The 18367-nt window shown below is 45.6% G+C and overlaps 52 non-coding genes and 5 pseudogenes across 52 annotated transcripts; all 57 read right to left on the reverse strand.

Moving 5' to 3' along the window:
- Positions 1-92: 92 nt before the first annotated feature.
- On the reverse strand, positions 93-211 carry LOC118957887. Its single transcript, XR_005046990.1, has one exon. It is a non-coding gene; the product is annotated as a 5S ribosomal RNA (ribosomal RNA).
- Positions 212-388: 177 nt separating this feature from the next.
- LOC118957888 lies at positions 389-507 on the reverse strand. The gene has a single exon (XR_005046991.1). It is a non-coding gene; the product is annotated as a 5S ribosomal RNA (ribosomal RNA).
- A 259-nt stretch (positions 508-766) lies between these two features.
- LOC118957889 lies at positions 767-885 on the reverse strand. Its single transcript, XR_005046992.1, has one exon. It is a non-coding gene; the product is annotated as a 5S ribosomal RNA (ribosomal RNA).
- A 177-nt stretch (positions 886-1062) lies between these two features.
- Positions 1063-1180, reverse strand: LOC118957956 (annotated as a pseudogene).
- Positions 1181-1439: 259 nt separating this feature from the next.
- Positions 1440-1558, reverse strand: LOC118957890. Its single transcript, XR_005046993.1, has one exon. It is a non-coding gene; the product is annotated as a 5S ribosomal RNA (ribosomal RNA).
- Positions 1559-1735: 177 nt separating this feature from the next.
- Positions 1736-1854, reverse strand: LOC118957891. Its single transcript, XR_005046994.1, has one exon. It is a non-coding gene; the product is annotated as a 5S ribosomal RNA (ribosomal RNA).
- Positions 1855-2115: 261 nt separating this feature from the next.
- On the reverse strand, positions 2116-2234 carry LOC118957892. The gene has a single exon (XR_005046995.1). It is a non-coding gene; the product is annotated as a 5S ribosomal RNA (ribosomal RNA).
- A 177-nt stretch (positions 2235-2411) lies between these two features.
- On the reverse strand, positions 2412-2530 carry LOC118957893. The gene has a single exon (XR_005046996.1). It is a non-coding gene; the product is annotated as a 5S ribosomal RNA (ribosomal RNA).
- A 177-nt stretch (positions 2531-2707) lies between these two features.
- LOC118957936 lies at positions 2708-2825 on the reverse strand. The gene has a single exon (XR_005047039.1). It is a non-coding gene; the product is annotated as a 5S ribosomal RNA (ribosomal RNA).
- Positions 2826-3002: 177 nt separating this feature from the next.
- LOC118957894 lies at positions 3003-3121 on the reverse strand. The gene has a single exon (XR_005046997.1). It is a non-coding gene; the product is annotated as a 5S ribosomal RNA (ribosomal RNA).
- Positions 3122-3380: 259 nt separating this feature from the next.
- Positions 3381-3499, reverse strand: LOC118957895. The gene has a single exon (XR_005046998.1). It is a non-coding gene; the product is annotated as a 5S ribosomal RNA (ribosomal RNA).
- Positions 3500-3676: 177 nt separating this feature from the next.
- Positions 3677-3795, reverse strand: LOC118957896. The gene has a single exon (XR_005046999.1). It is a non-coding gene; the product is annotated as a 5S ribosomal RNA (ribosomal RNA).
- A 254-nt stretch (positions 3796-4049) lies between these two features.
- On the reverse strand, positions 4050-4168 carry LOC118957898. Its single transcript, XR_005047001.1, has one exon. It is a non-coding gene; the product is annotated as a 5S ribosomal RNA (ribosomal RNA).
- Positions 4169-4345: 177 nt separating this feature from the next.
- On the reverse strand, positions 4346-4464 carry LOC118957899. Its single transcript, XR_005047002.1, has one exon. It is a non-coding gene; the product is annotated as a 5S ribosomal RNA (ribosomal RNA).
- Positions 4465-4642: 178 nt separating this feature from the next.
- LOC118957900 lies at positions 4643-4761 on the reverse strand. Its single transcript, XR_005047003.1, has one exon. It is a non-coding gene; the product is annotated as a 5S ribosomal RNA (ribosomal RNA).
- A 260-nt stretch (positions 4762-5021) lies between these two features.
- LOC118957901 lies at positions 5022-5140 on the reverse strand. Its single transcript, XR_005047004.1, has one exon. It is a non-coding gene; the product is annotated as a 5S ribosomal RNA (ribosomal RNA).
- Positions 5141-5317: 177 nt separating this feature from the next.
- Positions 5318-5436, reverse strand: LOC118957902. The gene has a single exon (XR_005047005.1). It is a non-coding gene; the product is annotated as a 5S ribosomal RNA (ribosomal RNA).
- Positions 5437-5695: 259 nt separating this feature from the next.
- LOC118957903 lies at positions 5696-5814 on the reverse strand. The gene has a single exon (XR_005047006.1). It is a non-coding gene; the product is annotated as a 5S ribosomal RNA (ribosomal RNA).
- A 178-nt stretch (positions 5815-5992) lies between these two features.
- On the reverse strand, positions 5993-6111 carry LOC118957904. The gene has a single exon (XR_005047007.1). It is a non-coding gene; the product is annotated as a 5S ribosomal RNA (ribosomal RNA).
- Positions 6112-6370: 259 nt separating this feature from the next.
- Positions 6371-6489, reverse strand: LOC118957905. The gene has a single exon (XR_005047008.1). It is a non-coding gene; the product is annotated as a 5S ribosomal RNA (ribosomal RNA).
- Positions 6490-6666: 177 nt separating this feature from the next.
- LOC118957906 lies at positions 6667-6785 on the reverse strand. The gene has a single exon (XR_005047009.1). It is a non-coding gene; the product is annotated as a 5S ribosomal RNA (ribosomal RNA).
- Positions 6786-6963: 178 nt separating this feature from the next.
- On the reverse strand, positions 6964-7082 carry LOC118957907. Its single transcript, XR_005047010.1, has one exon. It is a non-coding gene; the product is annotated as a 5S ribosomal RNA (ribosomal RNA).
- Positions 7083-7259: 177 nt separating this feature from the next.
- Positions 7260-7377, reverse strand: LOC118957943. The gene has a single exon (XR_005047046.1). It is a non-coding gene; the product is annotated as a 5S ribosomal RNA (ribosomal RNA).
- A 177-nt stretch (positions 7378-7554) lies between these two features.
- On the reverse strand, positions 7555-7673 carry LOC118957909. The gene has a single exon (XR_005047012.1). It is a non-coding gene; the product is annotated as a 5S ribosomal RNA (ribosomal RNA).
- Positions 7674-7933: 260 nt separating this feature from the next.
- On the reverse strand, positions 7934-8052 carry LOC118957910. The gene has a single exon (XR_005047013.1). It is a non-coding gene; the product is annotated as a 5S ribosomal RNA (ribosomal RNA).
- A 177-nt stretch (positions 8053-8229) lies between these two features.
- LOC118957911 lies at positions 8230-8348 on the reverse strand. Its single transcript, XR_005047014.1, has one exon. It is a non-coding gene; the product is annotated as a 5S ribosomal RNA (ribosomal RNA).
- Positions 8349-8608: 260 nt separating this feature from the next.
- Positions 8609-8727, reverse strand: LOC118957912. The gene has a single exon (XR_005047015.1). It is a non-coding gene; the product is annotated as a 5S ribosomal RNA (ribosomal RNA).
- Positions 8728-8904: 177 nt separating this feature from the next.
- On the reverse strand, positions 8905-9022 carry LOC118957957 (annotated as a pseudogene).
- A 260-nt stretch (positions 9023-9282) lies between these two features.
- LOC118957913 lies at positions 9283-9401 on the reverse strand. Its single transcript, XR_005047016.1, has one exon. It is a non-coding gene; the product is annotated as a 5S ribosomal RNA (ribosomal RNA).
- A 177-nt stretch (positions 9402-9578) lies between these two features.
- Positions 9579-9697, reverse strand: LOC118957914. Its single transcript, XR_005047017.1, has one exon. It is a non-coding gene; the product is annotated as a 5S ribosomal RNA (ribosomal RNA).
- Positions 9698-9957: 260 nt separating this feature from the next.
- LOC118957959 lies at positions 9958-10075 on the reverse strand (annotated as a pseudogene).
- A 177-nt stretch (positions 10076-10252) lies between these two features.
- On the reverse strand, positions 10253-10371 carry LOC118957915. The gene has a single exon (XR_005047018.1). It is a non-coding gene; the product is annotated as a 5S ribosomal RNA (ribosomal RNA).
- Positions 10372-10549: 178 nt separating this feature from the next.
- LOC118957937 lies at positions 10550-10667 on the reverse strand. The gene has a single exon (XR_005047040.1). It is a non-coding gene; the product is annotated as a 5S ribosomal RNA (ribosomal RNA).
- A 260-nt stretch (positions 10668-10927) lies between these two features.
- On the reverse strand, positions 10928-11046 carry LOC118957916. Its single transcript, XR_005047019.1, has one exon. It is a non-coding gene; the product is annotated as a 5S ribosomal RNA (ribosomal RNA).
- A 256-nt stretch (positions 11047-11302) lies between these two features.
- Positions 11303-11421, reverse strand: LOC118957917. Its single transcript, XR_005047020.1, has one exon. It is a non-coding gene; the product is annotated as a 5S ribosomal RNA (ribosomal RNA).
- Positions 11422-11598: 177 nt separating this feature from the next.
- LOC118957918 lies at positions 11599-11717 on the reverse strand. The gene has a single exon (XR_005047021.1). It is a non-coding gene; the product is annotated as a 5S ribosomal RNA (ribosomal RNA).
- Positions 11718-11894: 177 nt separating this feature from the next.
- On the reverse strand, positions 11895-12013 carry LOC118957920. The gene has a single exon (XR_005047023.1). It is a non-coding gene; the product is annotated as a 5S ribosomal RNA (ribosomal RNA).
- Positions 12014-12190: 177 nt separating this feature from the next.
- LOC118957921 lies at positions 12191-12309 on the reverse strand. The gene has a single exon (XR_005047024.1). It is a non-coding gene; the product is annotated as a 5S ribosomal RNA (ribosomal RNA).
- Positions 12310-12488: 179 nt separating this feature from the next.
- LOC118957922 lies at positions 12489-12607 on the reverse strand. The gene has a single exon (XR_005047025.1). It is a non-coding gene; the product is annotated as a 5S ribosomal RNA (ribosomal RNA).
- Positions 12608-12867: 260 nt separating this feature from the next.
- On the reverse strand, positions 12868-12986 carry LOC118957923. Its single transcript, XR_005047026.1, has one exon. It is a non-coding gene; the product is annotated as a 5S ribosomal RNA (ribosomal RNA).
- Positions 12987-13163: 177 nt separating this feature from the next.
- Positions 13164-13282, reverse strand: LOC118957924. The gene has a single exon (XR_005047027.1). It is a non-coding gene; the product is annotated as a 5S ribosomal RNA (ribosomal RNA).
- Positions 13283-13542: 260 nt separating this feature from the next.
- On the reverse strand, positions 13543-13661 carry LOC118957925. The gene has a single exon (XR_005047028.1). It is a non-coding gene; the product is annotated as a 5S ribosomal RNA (ribosomal RNA).
- A 177-nt stretch (positions 13662-13838) lies between these two features.
- LOC118957926 lies at positions 13839-13957 on the reverse strand. The gene has a single exon (XR_005047029.1). It is a non-coding gene; the product is annotated as a 5S ribosomal RNA (ribosomal RNA).
- Positions 13958-14134: 177 nt separating this feature from the next.
- LOC118957938 lies at positions 14135-14252 on the reverse strand. Its single transcript, XR_005047041.1, has one exon. It is a non-coding gene; the product is annotated as a 5S ribosomal RNA (ribosomal RNA).
- Positions 14253-14511: 259 nt separating this feature from the next.
- On the reverse strand, positions 14512-14630 carry LOC118957927. Its single transcript, XR_005047030.1, has one exon. It is a non-coding gene; the product is annotated as a 5S ribosomal RNA (ribosomal RNA).
- Positions 14631-14808: 178 nt separating this feature from the next.
- On the reverse strand, positions 14809-14926 carry LOC118957950. The gene has a single exon (XR_005047053.1). It is a non-coding gene; the product is annotated as a 5S ribosomal RNA (ribosomal RNA).
- A 177-nt stretch (positions 14927-15103) lies between these two features.
- LOC118957939 lies at positions 15104-15221 on the reverse strand. The gene has a single exon (XR_005047042.1). It is a non-coding gene; the product is annotated as a 5S ribosomal RNA (ribosomal RNA).
- Positions 15222-15397: 176 nt separating this feature from the next.
- On the reverse strand, positions 15398-15516 carry LOC118957928. The gene has a single exon (XR_005047031.1). It is a non-coding gene; the product is annotated as a 5S ribosomal RNA (ribosomal RNA).
- A 176-nt stretch (positions 15517-15692) lies between these two features.
- On the reverse strand, positions 15693-15811 carry LOC118957929. Its single transcript, XR_005047032.1, has one exon. It is a non-coding gene; the product is annotated as a 5S ribosomal RNA (ribosomal RNA).
- Positions 15812-15988: 177 nt separating this feature from the next.
- Positions 15989-16107, reverse strand: LOC118957931. Its single transcript, XR_005047034.1, has one exon. It is a non-coding gene; the product is annotated as a 5S ribosomal RNA (ribosomal RNA).
- A 179-nt stretch (positions 16108-16286) lies between these two features.
- LOC118957932 lies at positions 16287-16405 on the reverse strand. The gene has a single exon (XR_005047035.1). It is a non-coding gene; the product is annotated as a 5S ribosomal RNA (ribosomal RNA).
- A 177-nt stretch (positions 16406-16582) lies between these two features.
- On the reverse strand, positions 16583-16700 carry LOC118957940. The gene has a single exon (XR_005047043.1). It is a non-coding gene; the product is annotated as a 5S ribosomal RNA (ribosomal RNA).
- Positions 16701-16960: 260 nt separating this feature from the next.
- On the reverse strand, positions 16961-17078 carry LOC118957951. The gene has a single exon (XR_005047054.1). It is a non-coding gene; the product is annotated as a 5S ribosomal RNA (ribosomal RNA).
- Positions 17079-17256: 178 nt separating this feature from the next.
- On the reverse strand, positions 17257-17375 carry LOC118957934. Its single transcript, XR_005047037.1, has one exon. It is a non-coding gene; the product is annotated as a 5S ribosomal RNA (ribosomal RNA).
- A 178-nt stretch (positions 17376-17553) lies between these two features.
- LOC118957933 lies at positions 17554-17672 on the reverse strand. Its single transcript, XR_005047036.1, has one exon. It is a non-coding gene; the product is annotated as a 5S ribosomal RNA (ribosomal RNA).
- Positions 17673-17853: 181 nt separating this feature from the next.
- Positions 17854-17971, reverse strand: LOC118957977 (annotated as a pseudogene).
- Positions 17972-18147: 176 nt separating this feature from the next.
- Positions 18148-18265, reverse strand: LOC118957979 (annotated as a pseudogene).
- Between the last annotated feature and the right edge of the window lie 102 nt (positions 18266-18367).

Below are 18367 nucleotides of genomic sequence, written 5' to 3' on the forward strand. Positions count from 1 at the left end.
CTTACTTATTTCAAAGCGAGGGCACATATTTCAGCCTTGTGGGAAAAAAAAAAACGGACAAAGAGTTGAAATTCCACAAGGCAGTGACAAAAAGCTTACAGCACCTGGTATTCCCAGGCGGTCTCCCATCCAAGTACTAACCAGGCCCGACCCTGCTTAGCTTCCGAGATCGGACGAGATCAGGCGTACTCAGGCCGGTGTGGCCGTAAGCGAAAGGCAATCTCAAAAAGTGGATGAAATTGCATATACTGTAGCCATAATTTGTAGCACAGATTGTTGGATGAAATACAAACTAACCTTGCTTACTTATTTCAAAGCGAGGGCACATATTTCAGCCTTGTGGGAAAAAACGGACAAAGAGTTGAAATTCCACAAGGCAGTGACAAAAAGCTTACAGCACCTGGTATTCCCAGGCGGTCTCCCATCCAAGTACTAACCAGGCCCGACCCTGCTTAGCTTCCGAGATCGGACGAGATCAGGCGTACTCAGGCCGGTGTGGCCGTAAGCGAGAAACTATCTCTTGGTGCACTATGTAAAGTCAAAGTGAGCTGATTAACAGCTGTTGCATTTCCACCATTTAGATAAGCATCTTTGTGTCACTCAAAAAGTGGAAGAAATTGCATATACTGTAGCCATAATTTGTAGCACAGATTGTTGGATGAAATACAAACTAACCTTGCTTACTTATTTCAAAGCGAGGGCACATATTTCAGCCTTGTGGGAAAAAACGGACAAAGAGTTGAAATTCCACAAGGCAGTGACAAAAAGCTTACAGCACCTGGTATTCCCAGGCGGTCTCCCATCCAAGTACTAACCAGGCCCGACCCTGCTTAGCTTCCGAGATCGGACGAGATCAGGCGTACTCAGGCCGGTGTGGCCGTAAGCGAAAGGCAATCTCAAAAAGTGGATGAAATTGCATATACTGTAGCCATAATTTGTAGCACAGATTGTTGGATGAAATACAAACTAACCTTGCTTACTTATTTCAAAGCGAGGGCACATATTTCAGCCTTGTGGGAAAAAACGGACAAAGAGTTGAAATTCCACAAGGCAGTGACAAAAAGCTTACAGCACCTGGTATTCCCAGGCGGTCTCCCATCCAAGTACTAACCAGGCCCGACCCTGCTTAGCTTCCGAGATCGGACGAGATCAGGCGTACTCAGGCCGTGTGGCCGTAAGCGAGAAACTATCTCTTGGTGCACTATGTAAAGTCAAAGTGAGCCTGATTAACAGCTGTTGCATTTCCACCATTTAGATAAGCATCTTTGGTCACTCAAAAAGTGGAAGAAATTGCATATACTGTAGCCATAATTTGTAGCACAGATTGTTGGATGAAATACAAACTAACCTTGCTTACTTATTTCAAAGCGAGGGCACATATTTCAGCCTTGTGGGAAAAAACGGACAAAGAGTTGAAATTCCACAAGGCAGTGACAAAAAGCTTACAGCACCTGGTATTCCCAGGCGGTCTCCCATCCAAGTACTAACCAGGCCCGACCCTGCTTAGCTTCCGAGATCGGACGAGATCAGGCGTACTCAGGCCGGTGTGGCCGTAAGCGAAAGGCAATCTCAAAAAGTGGATGAAATTGCATATACTGTAGCCATAATTTGTAGCACAGATTGTTGGATGAAATACAAACTAACCTTGCTTACTTATTTCAAAGCGAGGGCACATATTTCAGCCTTGTGGGAAAAAACGGACAAAGAGTTGAAATTCCACAAGGCAGTGACAAAAAGCTTACAGCACCTGGTATTCCCAGGCGGTCTCCCATCCAAGTACTAACCAGGCCCGACCCTGCTTAGCTTCCGAGATCGGACGAGATCAGGCGTACTCAGGCCGGTGTGGCCGTAAGCGAGAAACTATCTCTTGGTGCACTATGTAAAGTCAAAGTGAGCCTGATTAACAGCTGTTGCATTTCCACCATTTAGATAAGCATCTTTGTGTCACTCAAAAAGTGGAAGAAATTGCATATACTGTAGCCATAATTTGTAGCACAGATTGTTGGATGAAATACAAACTAACCTTGCTTACTTATTTCAAAGCGAGGGCACATATTTCAGCCTTGTGGGAAAAAAACGGACAAAGAGTTGAAATTCCACAAGGCAGTGACAAAAAGCTTACAGCACCTGGTATTCCCAGGCGGTCTCCCATCCAAGTACTAACCAGGCCCGACCCTGCTTAGCTTCCGAGATCGGACGAGATCAGGCGTACTCAGGCCGGTGTGGCCGTAAGCGAAAGGCAATCTCAAAAAGTGGATGAAATTGCATATACTGTAGCCATAATTTGTAGCACAGATTGTTGGATGAAATACAAACTAACCTTGCTTACTTATTTCAAAGCGAGGGCACATATTTCAGCCTTGTGGGAAAAAACGGACAAAGAGTTGAAATTCCACAAGGCAGTGACAAAAAGCTTACAGCACCTGGTATTCCCAGGCGGTCTCCCATCCAAGTACTAACCAGGCCCGACCCTGCTTAGCTTCCGAGATCGGACGAGATCAGGCGTACTCAGGCCGGTGTGGCCGTAAGCGAAAGGCAATCTCAAAAAGTGGATGAAATTGCATATACTGTAGCCATAATTTGTAGCACAGATTGTTGGATGAAATACAAACTAACCTTGCTTACTTATTTCAAAGCGAGGGCACATATTTCAGCCTTGTGGGAAAAAACGGACAAAGAGTTGAAATTCCACAAGGCAGTGACAAAAAGCTTACAGCACCTGGTATTCCCAGGCGGTCTCCCATCCAAGTACTAACCAGGCCCGACCTGCTTAGCTTCCGAGATCGGACGAGATCAGGCGTACTCAGGCCGGTGTGGCCGTAAGCGAAAGGCAATCTCAAAAAGTGGATGAAATTGCATATACTGTAGCCATAATTTGTAGCACAGATTGTTGGATGAAATACAAACTAACCTTGCTTACTTATTTCAAAGCGAGGGCACATATTTCAGCCTTGTGGGAAAAAACGGACAAAGAGTTGAAATTCCACAAGGCAGTGACAAAAAGCTTACAGCACCTGGTATTCCCAGGCGGTCTCCCATCCAAGTACTAACCAGGCCCGACCCTGCTTAGCTTCCGAGATCGGACGAGATCAGGCGTACTCAGGCCGGTGTGGCCGTAAGCGAGAAACTATCTCTTGGTGCACCATGTAAAGTCAAAGTGAGCCTGATTAACAGCTGTTGCATTTCCACCATTTAGATAAGCATCTTGTGTCACTCAAAAAGTGGAAGAAATTGCATATACTGTAGCCATAATTTGTAGCACAGATTGTTGGATGAAATACAAACTAACCTTGCTTACTTATTTCAAAGCGAGGGCACATATTTCAGCCTTGTGGGAAAAAACGGACAAAGAGTTGAAATTCCACAAGGCAGTGACAAAAAGCTTACAGCACCTGGTATTCCCAGGCGGTCTCCCATCCAAGTACTAACCAGGCCCGACCCTGCTTAGCTTCCGAGATCGGACGAGATCAGGCGTACTCAGGCCGGTGTGGCCGTAAGCGAAAGGCAATCTCAAAAAGTGGATGAAATTGCATATACTGTAGCCATAATTTGTAGCACAGATTGTTGGATGAAATACAAACTAACCTTGCTTACTTATTTCAAAGCGAGGGCACATATTTCAGCCTTGTGGGAAAAAACGGACAAAGAGTTGAAATTCCACAAGGCAGTGACAAAAAGCTTACAGCACCTGGTATTCCCAGGCGGTCTCCCATCCAAGTACTAACCAGGCCCGACCCTGCTTAGCTTCCGAGATCGGACGAGATCAGGCGTACTCAGGCCGGTGTGGCCGTAAGCGAGAAACTATCTTGGTGCACCATGTAAAGTCAAAGTGAGCCTGATTAACAGCTGTTGCATTTCCACCTTAGATAAGCATCTTTGTGTCACTCAAAAAGGAAGAAATTGCATATACTGTAGCCATAATTTGTAGCACAGATTGTTGGATGAAATACAAACTAACCTTGCTTACTTATTTCAAAGCGAGGGCACATATTTCAGCCTTGTGGGAAAAAACGGACAAAGAGTTGAAATTCCACAAGGCAGTGACAAAAAGCTTACAGCACCTGGTATTCCCAGGCGGTCTCCCATCCAAGTACTAACCAGGCCCGACCCTGCTTAGCTTCCGAGATCGGACGAGATCAGGCGTACTCAGGCCGGTGTGGCCGTAAGCGAAAGGCAATCTCAAAAAGTGGATGAAATTGCATATACTGTAGCCATAATTTGTAGCACAGATTGTTGGATGAAATACAAACTAACCTTGCTTACTTATTTCAAAGCGAGGGCACATATTTCAGCCTTGTGGGAAAAAACGGACAAAGAGTTGAAATTCCACAAGGCAGTGACAAAAAGCTTACAGCACCTGGTATTCCCAGGCGGTCTCCCATCCAAGTACTAACCAGGCCCGACCCTGCTTAGCTTCCGAGATCGGACGAGATCAGGCGTACTCAGGCCGGTGTGGCCGTAAGCGAAAGGCAATCTCAAAAAGTGGGATGAAATTGCATATACTGTAGCCATAATTTGTAGCACAGATTGTTGGATGAAATACAAACTAACCTTGCTTACTTATTTCAAAGCGAGGGCACATATTTCAGCCTTGTGGGAAAAAACGGACAAAGAGTTGAAATTCCACAAGGCAGTGACAAAAAGCTTACAGCACCTGGTATTCCCAGGCGGTCTCCCATCCAAGTACTAACCAGGCCCGACCCTGCTTAGCTTCCGAGATCGGACGAGATCAGGCGTACTCAGGCCGGTGTGGCCGTAAGCGAGAAACTATCTCTTGTGCACTATGTAAAGTCAAAGTGAGCCTGATTAACAGCTGTTGCATTTCCACATTTAGATAAGCATCTTTGTGTCACTCAAAAAGTGGAAGAAATTGCATATACTGTAGCCATAATTTGTAGCACAGATTGTTGGATGAAATACAAACTAACCTTGCTTACTTATTTCAAAGCGAGGGCACATATTTCAGCCTTGTGGGGGAAAAAACGGACAAAGAGTTGAAATTCCACAAGGCAGTGACAAAAAGCTTACAGCACCTGGTATTCCCAGGCGGTCTCCCATCCAAGTACTAACCAGGCCCGACCCTGCTTAGCTTCCGAGATCGGACGAGATCAGGCGTACTCAGGCCGGTGTGGCCGTAAGCGAAAGGCAATCTCAAAAAGTGGATGAAATTGCATATACTGTAGCCATAATTTGTAGCACAGATTGTTGGATGAAATACAAACTAACCTTGCTTACTTATTTCAAAGCGAGGGCACATATTTCAGCCTTGTGGAAAAAAACGGACAAAGAGTTGAAATTCCACAAGGCAGTGACAAAAAGCTTACAGCACCTGGTATTCCCAGGCGGTCTCCCATCCAAGTACTAACCAGGCCCGACCCTGCTTAGCTTCCGAGATCGGACGAGATCAGGCGTACTCAGGCCGGTGTGGCCGTAAGCGAGAAACTATCTCTTGGTGCACTATGTAAAGTCAAAGTGAGCCTGATTAACAGCTGTTGCATTTCCACCATTTAGATAAGCATCTTTGTGTCACTCAAAAAGTGGAGAAATTGCATATACTGTAGCCATAATTTGTAGCACAGATTGTTGGATGAAATACAAACTAACCTTGCTTACTTATTTCAAAGCGAGGGCACATATTTCAGCCTTGTGGGAAAAAACGGACAAAGAGTTGAAATTCCACAAGGCAGTGACAAAAAGCTTACAGCACCTGGTATTCCCAGGCGGTCTCCCATCCAAGTACTAACCAGGCCCGACCCTGCTTAGCTTCCGAGATCGGACGAGATCAGGCGTACTCAGGCCGGTGTGGCCGTAAGCGAAAGGCAATCTCAAAAAGTGGATGAAATTGCATATACTGTAGCCATAATTTGTAGCACAGATTGTTGGATGAAATACAAACTAACCTTGCTTACTTATTTCAAAGCGAGGGCACATATTTCAGCCTTGTGGGAAAAAAACGGACAAAGAGTTGAAATTCCACAAGGCAGTGACAAAAAGCTTACAGCACCTGGTATTCCCAGGCGGTCTCCCATCCAAGTACTAACCAGGCCCGACCCTGCTTAGCTTCCGAGATCGGACGAGATCAGGCGTACTCAGGCCGGTGTGGCCGTAAGCGAGAAACTATCTCTTGGGCACCATGTAAAGTCAAAGTGAGCCTGATTAACAGCTGTTGCATTTCCACCATTTAGATAAGCATCTTTGTGTCACTCAAAAAGTGGAAGAAATTGCATATACTGTAGCCATAATTTGTAGCACAGATTGTTGGATGAAATACAAACTAACCTTGCTTACTTATTTCAAAGCGAGGGCACATATTTCAGCCTTGTGGGAAAAAACGGACAAAGAGTTGAAATTCCACAAGGCAGTGACAAAAAGCTTACAGCACCTGGTATTCCCAGGCGGTCTCCCATCCAAGTACTAACCAGGCCCGACCCTGCTTAGCTTCCGAGATCGGACGAGATCAGGCGTACTCAGGCCGGTGTGGCCGTAAGCGAAAGGCAATCTCAAAAAGTGGATGAAATTGCATATACTGTAGCCATAATTTGTAGCACAGATTGTTGGATGAAATACAAACTAACCTTGCTTACTTATTTCAAAGCGAGGGCACATATTTCAGCCTTGTGGGAAAAAACGGACAAAGAGTTGAAATTCCACAAGGCAGTGACAAAAAGCTTACAGCACCTGGTATTCCCAGGCGGTCTCCCATCCAAGTACTAACCAGGCCCGACCCTGCTTAGCTTCCGAGATCGGACGAGATCAGGCGTACTCAGGCCGGTGTGGCCGTAAGCGAAAGGCAATCTCAAAAAGTGGATGAAATTGCATATACTGTAGCCATAATTTGTAGCACAGATTGTTGGATGAAATACAAACTAACCTTGCTTACTTATTTCAAAGCGAGGGCACATATTTCAGCCTTGTGGGGAAAAAACGGACAAAGAGTTGAAATTCCACAAGGCAGTGACAAAAAGCTTACAGCACCTGGTATTCCCAGGCGGTCTCCCATCCAAGTACTAACCAGGCCCGACCCTGCTTAGCTTCCGAGATCGGACGAGATCAGGCGTACTCAGGCCGGTGTGGCCGTAAGCGAAAGGCAATCTCAAAAAGTGGATGAAATTGCATATACTGTAGCCATAATTTGTAGCACAGATTGTTGGATGAAATACAAACTAACCTTGCTTACTTATTTCAAAGCGAGGGCACATATTTCAGCCTTGTGGGAAAAAACGGACAAAGAGTTGAAATTCCACAAGGCAGTGACAAAAAGCTTACAGCACCTGGTATTCCCAGGCGGTCTCCCATCCAAGTACTAACCAGGCCCGACCCTGCTTAGCTTCCGAGATCGGACGAGATCAGGCGTACTCAGGCGGTGTGGCCGTAAGCGAAAGGCAATCTCAAAAAGTGGATGAAATTGCATATACTGTAGCCATAATTTGTAGCACAGATTGTTGGATGAAATACAAACTAACCTTGCTTACTTATTTCAAAGCGAGGGCACATATTTCAGCCTTGTGGGAAAAAACGGACAAAGAGTTGAAATTCCACAAGGCAGTGACAAAAAGCTTACAGCACCTGGTATTCCCAGGCGGTCTCCCATCCAAGTACTAACCAGGCCCGACCCTGCTTAGCTTCCGAGATCGGACGAGATCAGGCGTACTCAGGCCGGTGTGGCCGTAAGCGAGAAACTATCTCTTGGTGCACCATGTAAAGTCAAAGTGAGCCTGATTAACAGCTGTTGCATTTCCACCATTTAGATAAGCATCTTTGTGTCACTCAAAAAGTGGAAGAAATTGCATATACTGTAGCCATAATTTGTAGCACAGATTGTTGGATGAAATACAAACTAACCTTGCTTACTTATTTCAAAGCGAGGGCACATATTTCAGCCTTGTGGGAAAAAACGGACAAAGAGTTGAAATTCCACAAGGCAGTGACAAAAAGCTTACAGCACCTGGTATTCCCAGGCGGTCTCCCATCCAAGTACTAACCAGGCCCGACCCTGCTTAGCTTCCGAGATCGGACGAGATCAGGCGTACTCAGGCCGGTGTGGCCGTAAGCGAAAGGCAATCTCAAAAAGTGGATGAAATTGCATATACTGTAGCCATAATTTGTAGCACAGATTGTTGGATGAAATACAAACTAACCTTGCTTACTTATTTCAAAGCGAGGGCACATATTTCAGCCTTGTGGGAAAAAACGGACAAAGAGTTGAAATTCCACAAGGCAGTGACAAAAAGCTTACAGCACCTGGTATTCCCAGGCGGTCTCCCATCCAAGTACTAACCAGGCCCGACCCTGCTTAGCTTCCGAGATCGGACGAGATCAGGCGTACTCAGGCCGGTGTGGCCGTAAGCGAGAAACTATCTCTTGGTGCACTATGTAAAGTCAAAGTGAGCCTGATTAACAGCTGTTGCATTTCCACCATTTAGATAAGCATCTTTGTGTCACTCAAAAAGTGGAAGAAATTGCATATACTGTAGCCATAATTTGTAGCACAGATTGTTGGATGAAATACAAACTAACCTTGCTTACTTATTTCAAAGCGAGGGCACATATTTCAGCCTTGTGGAAAAAAACGGACAAAGAGTTGAAATTCCACAAGGCAGTGACAAAAAGCTTACAGCACCTGGTATTCCCAGGCGGTCTCCCATCCAAGTACTAACCAGGCCCGACCCTGCTTAGCTTCCGAGATCGGACGAGATCAGGCGTACTCAGGCCGGTGTGGCCGTAAGCGAAAGGCAATCTCAAAAAGTGGATGAAATTGCATATACTGTAGCCATAATTTGTAGCACAGATTGTTGGATGAAATACAAACTAACCTTGCTTACTTATTTCAAAGCGAGGGCACATATTTCAGCCTTGTGGGAAAAAACGGACAAAGAGTTGAAATTCCACAAGGCAGTGACAAAAAGCTTACAGCACCTGGTATTCCCAGGCGGTCTCCCATCCAAGTACTAACCAGGCCCGACCCTGCTTAGCTTCCGAGATCGGACGAGATCAGGCGTACTCAGGCCGTGTGGCCGTAAGCGAGAAACTATCTCTTGGTGCACTATGTAAAGTCAAAGTGAGCTGATTAACAGCTGTTGCATTTCCACCATTTAGATAAGCATCTTTGTGTCACTCAAAAAGTGGAAGAAATTGCATATACTGTAGCCATAATTTGTAGCACAGATTGTTGGATGAAATACAAACTAACCTTGCTTACTTATTTCAAAGCGAGGGCACATATTTCAGCCTTGTGGGAAAAAAACGGACAAAGAGTTGAAATTCCACAAGGCAGTGACAAAAAGCTTACAGCACCTGGTATTCCCAGGCGGTCTCCCATCCAAGTACTAACCAGGCCCGACCCTGCTTAGCTTCCGAGATCGGACGAGATCAGGCGTACTCAGGCCGGTGTGGCCGTAAGCGAAAGGCAATCTCAAAAAGTGGATGAAATTGCATATACTGTAGCCATAATTTGTAGCACAGATTGTTGGATGAAATACAAACTAACCTTGCTTACTTATTTCAAAGCGAGGGCACATATTTCAGCCTTGTGGGAAAAAACGGACAAAGAGTTGAAATTCCACAAGGCAGTGACAAAAAGCTTACAGCACCTGGTATTCCCAGGCGGTCTCCCATCCAAGTACTAACCAGGCCCGACCCTGCTTAGCTTCCGAGATCGGACGAGATCAGGCGTACTCAGGCCGGTGTGGCCGTAAGCGAGAAACTATCTCTTGGTGCACTATGTAAAGTCAAAGTGAGCCTGATTAACAGCTGTTGCATTTCCACCATTTAGATAAGCATCTTTGTGTCACTCAAAAAGTGGAAGAAATTGCATATACTGTAGCCATAATTTGTAGCACAGATTGTTGGATGAAATACAAACTAACCTTGCTTACTTATTTCAAAGCGAGGGCACATATTTCAGCCTTGTGGGAAAAAACGGACAAAGAGTTGAAATTCCACAAGGCAGTGACAAAAAGCTTACAGCACCTGGTATTCCCAGGCGGTCTCCCATCCAAGTACTAACCAGGCCCGACCCTGCTTAGCTTCCGAGATCGGACGAGATCAGGCGTACTCAGGCCGTGTGGCCGTAAGCGAAAGGCAATCTCAAAAAGTGGATGAAATTGCATATACTGTAGCCATAATTTGTAGCACAGATTGTTGGATGAAATACAAACTAACCTTGCTTACTTATTTCAAAGCGAGGGCACATATTTCAGCCTTGTGGGAAAAAACGGACAAAGAGTTGAAATTCCACAAGGCAGTGACAAAAAGCTTACAGCACCTGGTATTCCCAGGCGGTCTCCCATCCAAGTACTAACCAGGCCCGACCCTGCTTAGCTTCCGAGATCGGACGAGATCAGGCGTACTCAGGCCGGTGTGGCCGTAAGCGAAAGGCAATCTCAAAAAGTGGATGAAATTGCATATACTGTAGCCATAATTTGTAGCACAGATTGTTGGATGAAATACAAACTAACCTTGCTTACTTATTTCAAAGCGAGGGCACATATTTCAGCCTTGTGGGGAAAAAACGGACAAAGAGTTGAAATTCCACAAGGCAGTGACAAAAAGCTTACAGCACCTGGTATTCCCAGGCGGTCTCCCATCCAAGTACTAACCAGGCCCGACCTGCTTAGCTTCCGAGATCGGACGAGATCAGGCGTACTCAGGCCGGTGTGGCCGTAAGCGAGAAACTATCTCTTGGTGCACTATGTAAAGTCAAAGTGAGCCTGATTAACAGCTGTTGCATTTCCACCATTTAGATAAGCATCTTTGTGTCACTCAAAAAGTGGAAGAAATTGCATATACTGTAGCCATAATTTGTAGCACAGATTGTTGGATGAAATACAAACTAACCTTGCTTACTTATTTCAAAGCGAGGGCACATATTTCAGCCTTGTGGGAAAAAACGGACAAAGAGTTGAAATTCCACAAGGCAGTGACAAAAAGCTTACAGCACCTGGTATTCCCAGGCGGTCTCCCATCCAAGTACTAACCAGGCCCGACCCTGCTTAGCTTCCGAGATCGGACGAGATCAGGCGTACTCAGGCCGGTGTGGCCGTAAGCGAGAAACTATCTCTTGGTGCACCATGAAAGTCAAAGTGAGCTGATTAACAGCTGTGCATTTCCACCATTAGATAAGCATCTTTGTGTCACTCAAAAAGTGGAAGAAATTGCATATACTGTAGCCATAATTTGTAGCACAGATTGTTGGATGAAATACAAACTAACCTTGCTTACTTATTTCAAAGCGAGGGCACATATTTCAGCCTTGTGGGAAAAAACGGACAAAGAGTTGAAATTCCACAAGGCAGTGACAAAAAGCTTACAGCACCTGGTATTCCCAGGCGGTCTCCCATCCAAGTACTAACCAGGCCCGACCCTGCTTAGCTTCCGAGATCGGACGAGATCAGGCGTACTCAGGCCGGTGTGGCCGTAAGCGAAAGGCAATCTCAAAAAGTGGATGAAATTGCATATACTGTAGCCATAATTTGTAGCACAGATTGTTGGATGAAATACAAACTAACCTTGCTTACTTATTTCAAAGCGAGGGCACATATTTCAGCCTTGTGGGAAAAAACGGACAAAGAGTTGAAATTCCACAAGGCAGTGACAAAAAGCTTACAGCACCTGGTATTCCCAGGCGGTCTCCCATCCAAGTACTAACCAGGCCCGACCCTGCTTAGCTTCCGAGATCGGACGAGATCAGGCGTACTCAGGCCGGTGTGGCCGTAAGCGAAAGGCAATCTCAAAAAGTGGATGAAATTGCATATACTGTAGCCATAATTTGTAGCACAGATTGTTGGATGAAATACAAACTAACCTTGCTTACTTATTTCAAAGCGAGGGCACATATTTCAGCCTTGTGGGAAAAAACGGACAAAGAGTTGAAATTCCACAAGGCAGTGACAAAAAGCTTACAGCACCTGGTATTCCCAGGCGGTCTCCCATCCAAGTACTAACCAGGCCCGACCCTGCTTAGCTTCCGAGATCGGACGAGATCAGGCGTACTCAGGCCGGTGTGGCCGTAAGCGAAAGGCAATCTCAAAAAGTGGATGAAATTGCATATACTGTAGCCATAATTTGTAGCACAGATTGTTGGATGAAATACAAACTAACCTTGCTTACTTATTTCAAAGCGAGGGCACATATTTCAGCCTTGTGGGAAAAAACGGACAAAGAGTTGAAATTCCACAAGGCAGTGACAAAAAGCTTACAGCACCTGGTATTCCCAGGCGGTCTCCCATCCAAGTACTAACCAGGCCCGACCCTGCTTAGCTTCCGAGATCGGACGAGATCAGGCGTACTCAGGCCGGTGTGGCCGTAAGCGAAAGGCAATCTCAAAAAGTGGATGAAATTGCATATACTGTAGCCATAATTTGTAGCACAGATTGTTGGATGAAATACAAACTAACCTTGCTTACTTATTTCAAAGCGAGGGCACATATATTTCAGCCTTGTGGGAAAAAACGGACAAAGAGTTGAAATTCCACAAGGCAGTGACAAAAAGCTTACAGCACCTGGTATTCCCAGGCGGTCTCCCATCCAAGTACTAACCAGGCCCGACCCTGCTTAGCTTCCGAGATCGGACGAGATCAGGCGTACTCAGGCCGGTGTGGCCGTAAGCGAGAAACTATCTCTTGGTGCACTATGTAAAGTCAAAGTGAGCCTGATTAACAGCTGTTGCATTTCCACCATTTAGATAAGCATCTTTGTGTCACTCAAAAAGTGGAAGAAATTGCATATACTGTAGCCATAATTTGTAGCACAGATTGTTGGATGAAATACAAACTAACCTTGCTTACTTATTTCAAAGCGAGGGCACATATTTCAGCCTTGTGGGAAAAAACGGACAAAGAGTTGAAATTCCACAAGGCAGTGACAAAAAGCTTACAGCACCTGGTATTCCCAGGCGGTCTCCCATCCAAGTACTAACCAGGCCCGACCCTGCTTAGCTTCCGAGATCGGACGAGATCAGGCGTACTCAGGCCGGTGTGGCCGTAAGCGAAAGGCAATCTCAAAAAGTGGATGAAATTGCATATACTGTAGCCATAATTTGTAGCACAGATTGTTGGATGAAATACAAACTAACCTTGCTTACTTATTTCAAAGCGAGGGCACATATTTCAGCCTTGTGGGAAAAAACGGACAAAGAGTTGAAATTCCACAAGGCAGTGACAAAAAGCTTACAGCACCTGGTATTCCCAGGCGGTCTCCCATCCAAGTACTAACCAGGCCCGACCCTGCTTAGCTTCCGAGATCGGACGAGATCAGGCGTACTCAGGCCGGTGTGGCCGTAAGCGAGAAACTATCTCTTGGTGCACTATGTAAAGTCAAAGTGAGCCTGATTAACAGCTGTTGCATTTCCACCATTTAGATAAGCATCTTTGTGTCACTCAAAAAGTGGAAGAAATTGCATATACTGTAGCCATAATTTGTAGCACAGATTGTTGGATGAAATACAAACTAACCTTGCTTACTTATTTCAAAGCGAGGGCACATATTTCAGCCTTGTGGGAAAAAACGGACAAAGAGTTGAAATTCCACAAGGCAGTGACAAAAAGCTTACAGCACCTGGTATTCCCAGGCGGTCTCCCATCCAAGTACTAACCAGGCCCGACCCTGCTTAGCTTCCGAGATCGGACGAGATCAGGCGTACTCAGGCCGGTGTGGCCGTAAGCGAAAGGCAATCTCAAAAAGTGGATGAAATTGCATATACTGTAGCCATAATTTGTAGCACAGATTGTTGGATGAAATACAAACTAACCTTGCTTACTTATTTCAAAGCGAGGGCACATATTTCAGCCTTGTGGGAAAAAACGGACAAAGAGTTGAAATTCCACAAGGCAGTGACAAAAAGCTTACAGCACCTGGTATTCCCAGGCGGTCTCCCATCCAAGTACTAACCAGGCCCGACCCTGCTTAGCTTCCGAGATCGGACGAGATCAGGCGTACTCAGGCCGGTGTGGCCGTAAGCGAAAGGCAATCTCAAAAAGTGGATGAAATTGCATATACTGTAGCCATAATTTGTAGCACAGATTGTTGGATGAAATACAAACTAACCTTGCTTACTTATTTCAAAGCGAGGGCACATATTTCAGCCTTGTGGGAAAAAACGGACAAAGAGTTGAAATTCCACAAGGCAGTGACAAAAAGCTTACAGCACCTGGTATTCCCAGGCGGTCTCCCATCCAAGTACTAACCAGGCCCGACCTGCTTAGCTTCCGAGATCGGACGAGATCAGGCGTACTCAGGCCGGTGTGGCCGTAAGCGAGAAACTATCTCTTGGTGCACCATGTAAAGTCAAAGTGAGCCTGATTAACAGCTGTTGCATTTCCACCATTAGATAAGCATCTTTGTGTCACTCAAAAAGTGGAAGAAATTGCATATACTGTAGCCATAATTTGTAGCACAGATTGTTGGATGAAATACAAACTAACCTTGCTTACTTATTTCAAAGCGAGGGCACATATTTCAGCCTTGTGGGAAAAAACGGACAAAGAGTTGAAATTCCACAAGGCAGTGACAAAAAGCTTACAGCACCTGGTATTCCCAGGCGGTCTCCCATCCAAGTACTAACCAGGCCCGACCCTGCTTAGCTTCCGAGATCGGACGAGATCAGGCGTACTCAGGCCGGTGTGGCCGTAAGCGAAAGGCAATCTCAAAAAGTGGATGAAATTGCATATACTGTAGCCATAATTTGTAGCACAGATTGTTGGATGAAATACAAACTAACCTTGCTTACTTATTTCAAAGCGAGGGCACATATTTCAGCCTTGTGGGAAAAAAACGGACAAAGAGTTGAAATTCCACAAGGCAGTGACAAAAAGCTTACAGCACCTGGTATTCCCAGGCGGTCTCCCATCCAAGTACTAACCAGGCCCGACCCTGCTTAGCTTCCGAGATCGGACGAGATCAGGCGTACTCAGGCCGGGTGGCCGTAAGCGAAAGGCAATCTCAAAAAGTGGATGAAATTGCATATACTGTAGCCATAATTTGTAGCACAGATTGTTGGATGAAATACAAACTAACCTTGCTTACTTATTTCAAAGCGAGGGCACATATTTCAGCCTTGTGGGAAAAAACGGACAAAGAGTTGAAATTCCACAAGGCAGTGACAAAAAGCTTACAGCACCTGGTATTCCCAGGCGGTCTCCCATCCAAGTACTAACCAGGCCCGACCTGCTTAGCTTCCGAGATCGGACGAGATCAGGCGTACTCAGGCCGGTGTGGCCGTAAGCGAAAGGCAATCTCAAAAAGTGGATGAAATTGCATATACTGTAGCCATAATTGTAGCACAGATTGTTGGATGAAATACAAACTAACCTTGCTTACTTATTTCAAAGCGAGGGCACATATTTCAGCCTTGTGGGAAAAAACGGACAAAGAGTTGAAATTCCACAAGGCAGTGACAAAAAGCTTACAGCACCTGGTATTCCCAGGCGGTCTCCCATCCAAGTACTAACCAGGCCCGACCCTGCTTAGCTTCCGAGATCGGACGAGATCAGGCGTACTCAGGCCGGTGTGGCCGTAAGCGAAAGGCAATCTCAAAAAGTGGATGAAAAGCATATACTGTAGCCATAATTTGTAGCACAGATTGTTGGATGAAATACAAACTAACCTTGCTTACTTATTTCAAAGCGAGGGCACATATTTCAGCCTTGTGGGAAAAAACGGACAAAGAGTTGAAATTCCACAAGGCAGTGACAAAAAGCTTACAGCACCTGGTATTCCCAGGCGGTCTCCCATCCAAGTACTAACCAGGCCCGACCCTGCTTAGCTTCCGAGATCGGACGAGATCAGGCGTACTCAGGCCGGTGTGGCCGTAAGCGAAAGGCAATCTCAAAAAGTGGATGAAATTGCATATACTGTAGCCATAATTTGTAGCACAGATTGTTGGATGAAATACAAACTAACCTTGCTTACTTATTTCAAAGCGAGGGCACATATTTCAGCCTTGTGGAAAAAAACGGACAAAGAGTTGAAATTCCACAAGGCAGTGACAAAAAGCTTACAGCACCTGGTATTCCCAGGCGGTCTCCCATCCAAGTACTAACCAGGCCCGACCCTGCTTAGCTTCCGAGATCGGACGAGATCAGGCGTACTCAGGCCGGTGTGGCCGTAAGCGAAAGGCAATCTCAAAAAGTGGATGAAATTGCATATACTGTAGCCATAATTTGTAGCACAGATTGTTGGATGAAATACAAAACTAACCTTGCTTACTTATTTCAAAGCGAGGGCACATATTTCAGCCTTGTGGGAAAAAAACGGACAAAGAGTTGAAATTCCACAAGGCAGTGACAAAAAGCTTACAGCACCTGGTATTCCCAGGCGGTCTCCCATCCAAGTACTAACCAGGCCCGACCCTGCTTAGCTTCCGAGATCGGACGAGATCAGGCGTACTCAGGCCGGTGTGGCCGTAAGCGAAAGGCAATCTCAAAAAGTGGATGAAATTGCATATACTGTAGCCATAATTTGTAGCACAGATTGTTGGATGAAATACAAACTAACCTTGCTTACTTATTTCAAAGCGAGGGCACATATTTCAGCCTTGTGGGAAAAAACGGACAAAGAGTTGAAATTCCACAAGGCAGTGACAAAAAGCTTACAGCACCTGGTATTCCCAGGCGGTCTCCCATCCAAGTACTAACCAGGCCCGACCTGCTTAGCTTCCGAGATCGGACGAGATCAGGCGTACTCAGGCCGGTGTGGCCGTAAGCGAGAAACTATCTCTTGGTGCACCATGTAAAGTCAAAGTGAGCCTGATTAACAGCTGTTGCATTTCCACCATTTAGATAAGCATCTTTGTGTCACTCAAAAAGTGGAAGAAATTGCATATACTGTAGCCATAATTTGTAGCACAGATTGTTGGATGAAATACAAACTAACCTTGCTTACTTATTTCAAAGCGAGGGCACATATTTCAGCCTTGTGGGAAAAAACGGACAAAGAGTTGAAATTCCACAAGGCAGTGACAAAAAGCTTACAGCACCTGGTATTCCCAGGCGGTCTCCCATCCAAGTACTAACCAGGCCCGACCCTGCTTAGCTTCCGAGATCGGACGAGATCAGGCGTACTCAGGCCGGGTGGCCGTAAGCGAAAGGCAATCTCAAAAAGTGGATGAAATTGCATATACTGTAGCCATAATTTGTAGCACAGATTGTTGGATGAAATACAAACTAACCTTGCTTACTTATTTCAAAGCGAGGGCACATATTTCAGCCTTGTGGGAAAAAAACGGACAAAGAGTTGAAATTCCACAAGGCAGTGACAAAAAGCTTACAGCACCTGGTATTCCCAGGCGGTCTCCCATCCAAGTACTAACCAGGCCCGACCCTGCTTAGCTTCCGAGATCGGACGAGATCAGGCGTACTCAGGCCGGTGTGGCCGCAAGCGAAAGGCAATCTCAAAAAGTGGATGAAATTGCATATACTGTAGCCATAATTTGTAGCACAGATTGTTGGATGAAATACAAACTAACCTTGCTTACTTATTTCAAAGCGAGGGCACATATTTCAGCCTTGTGGGAAAAAAACGGACAAAGAGTTGAAATTCCACAAGGCAGTGACAAAAAGCTTACAGCACCTGGTATTCCCAGGCGGTCTCCCATCCAAGTACTAACCAGGCCCGACCCTGCTTAGCTTCCGAGATCGGACGAGATCAGGCGTACTCAGGCCGGTGTGGCCGTAAGCGAAAAGGCAATCTCAAAAAGTGGATGAAATTGCATATACTTGTAGCCATAATTTGTAGCACAGATTGTTGGAGAAAAAAAAATACAAACTAACCTTGCTTACTTATTTCAAAGCGAGGGCACATATTCAGCTTGTGGGAAAAAACGGACAAAGAGTTGAAATCCACAAGGCAGTGACAAAAAGCTTACAGCACCTGGTATTCCCAGGCGGTCTCCCATCCAAGTACTAACCAGGCCCGACCCTGCTTAGCTTCGAGATCGGACGAGATCAGGCGTACTCAGGCCGGGTGTGCCGTAAGCGAAAGCAATCTCAAAAAGTGGATGAAATTGCATATACTGTAGCCATAATTTGTAGCACAGATTGTTGGATGAAATACAAACTAACCTTGCTACTTATTTCAAAAGCGAGGGCACATATTTCAGCCTTGTGGAAAAAAACGGGACAAGAGTTGAAATTCCACAAGGCAGTGACAAAAAGCTTACAGCACCTGGTATTCCCAGGCGGTCTCCCATCCAAGTACTAACCAGGCCCGACCCTGCTTAGCTTCGAGATCGGACGAGATCAGGCGTACTCAGGCGGTAGTGGCAGTAAGTGTAAGCTGAAAAAGGCAATCACAAAAAGTGGATGAAATTGCATATACTGTAGCCATAATTTGTAGCACAGATTGTTGGGGGATGAGATACAAACTAACCTTG

Source organism: Oncorhynchus mykiss, unplaced genomic scaffold (genome assembly GCF_013265735.2).
Source record: "Oncorhynchus mykiss isolate Arlee unplaced genomic scaffold, USDA_OmykA_1.1 un_scaffold_476, whole genome shotgun sequence".
NCBI lineage: Eukaryota > Metazoa > Chordata > Actinopteri > Salmoniformes > Salmonidae > Oncorhynchus > Oncorhynchus mykiss.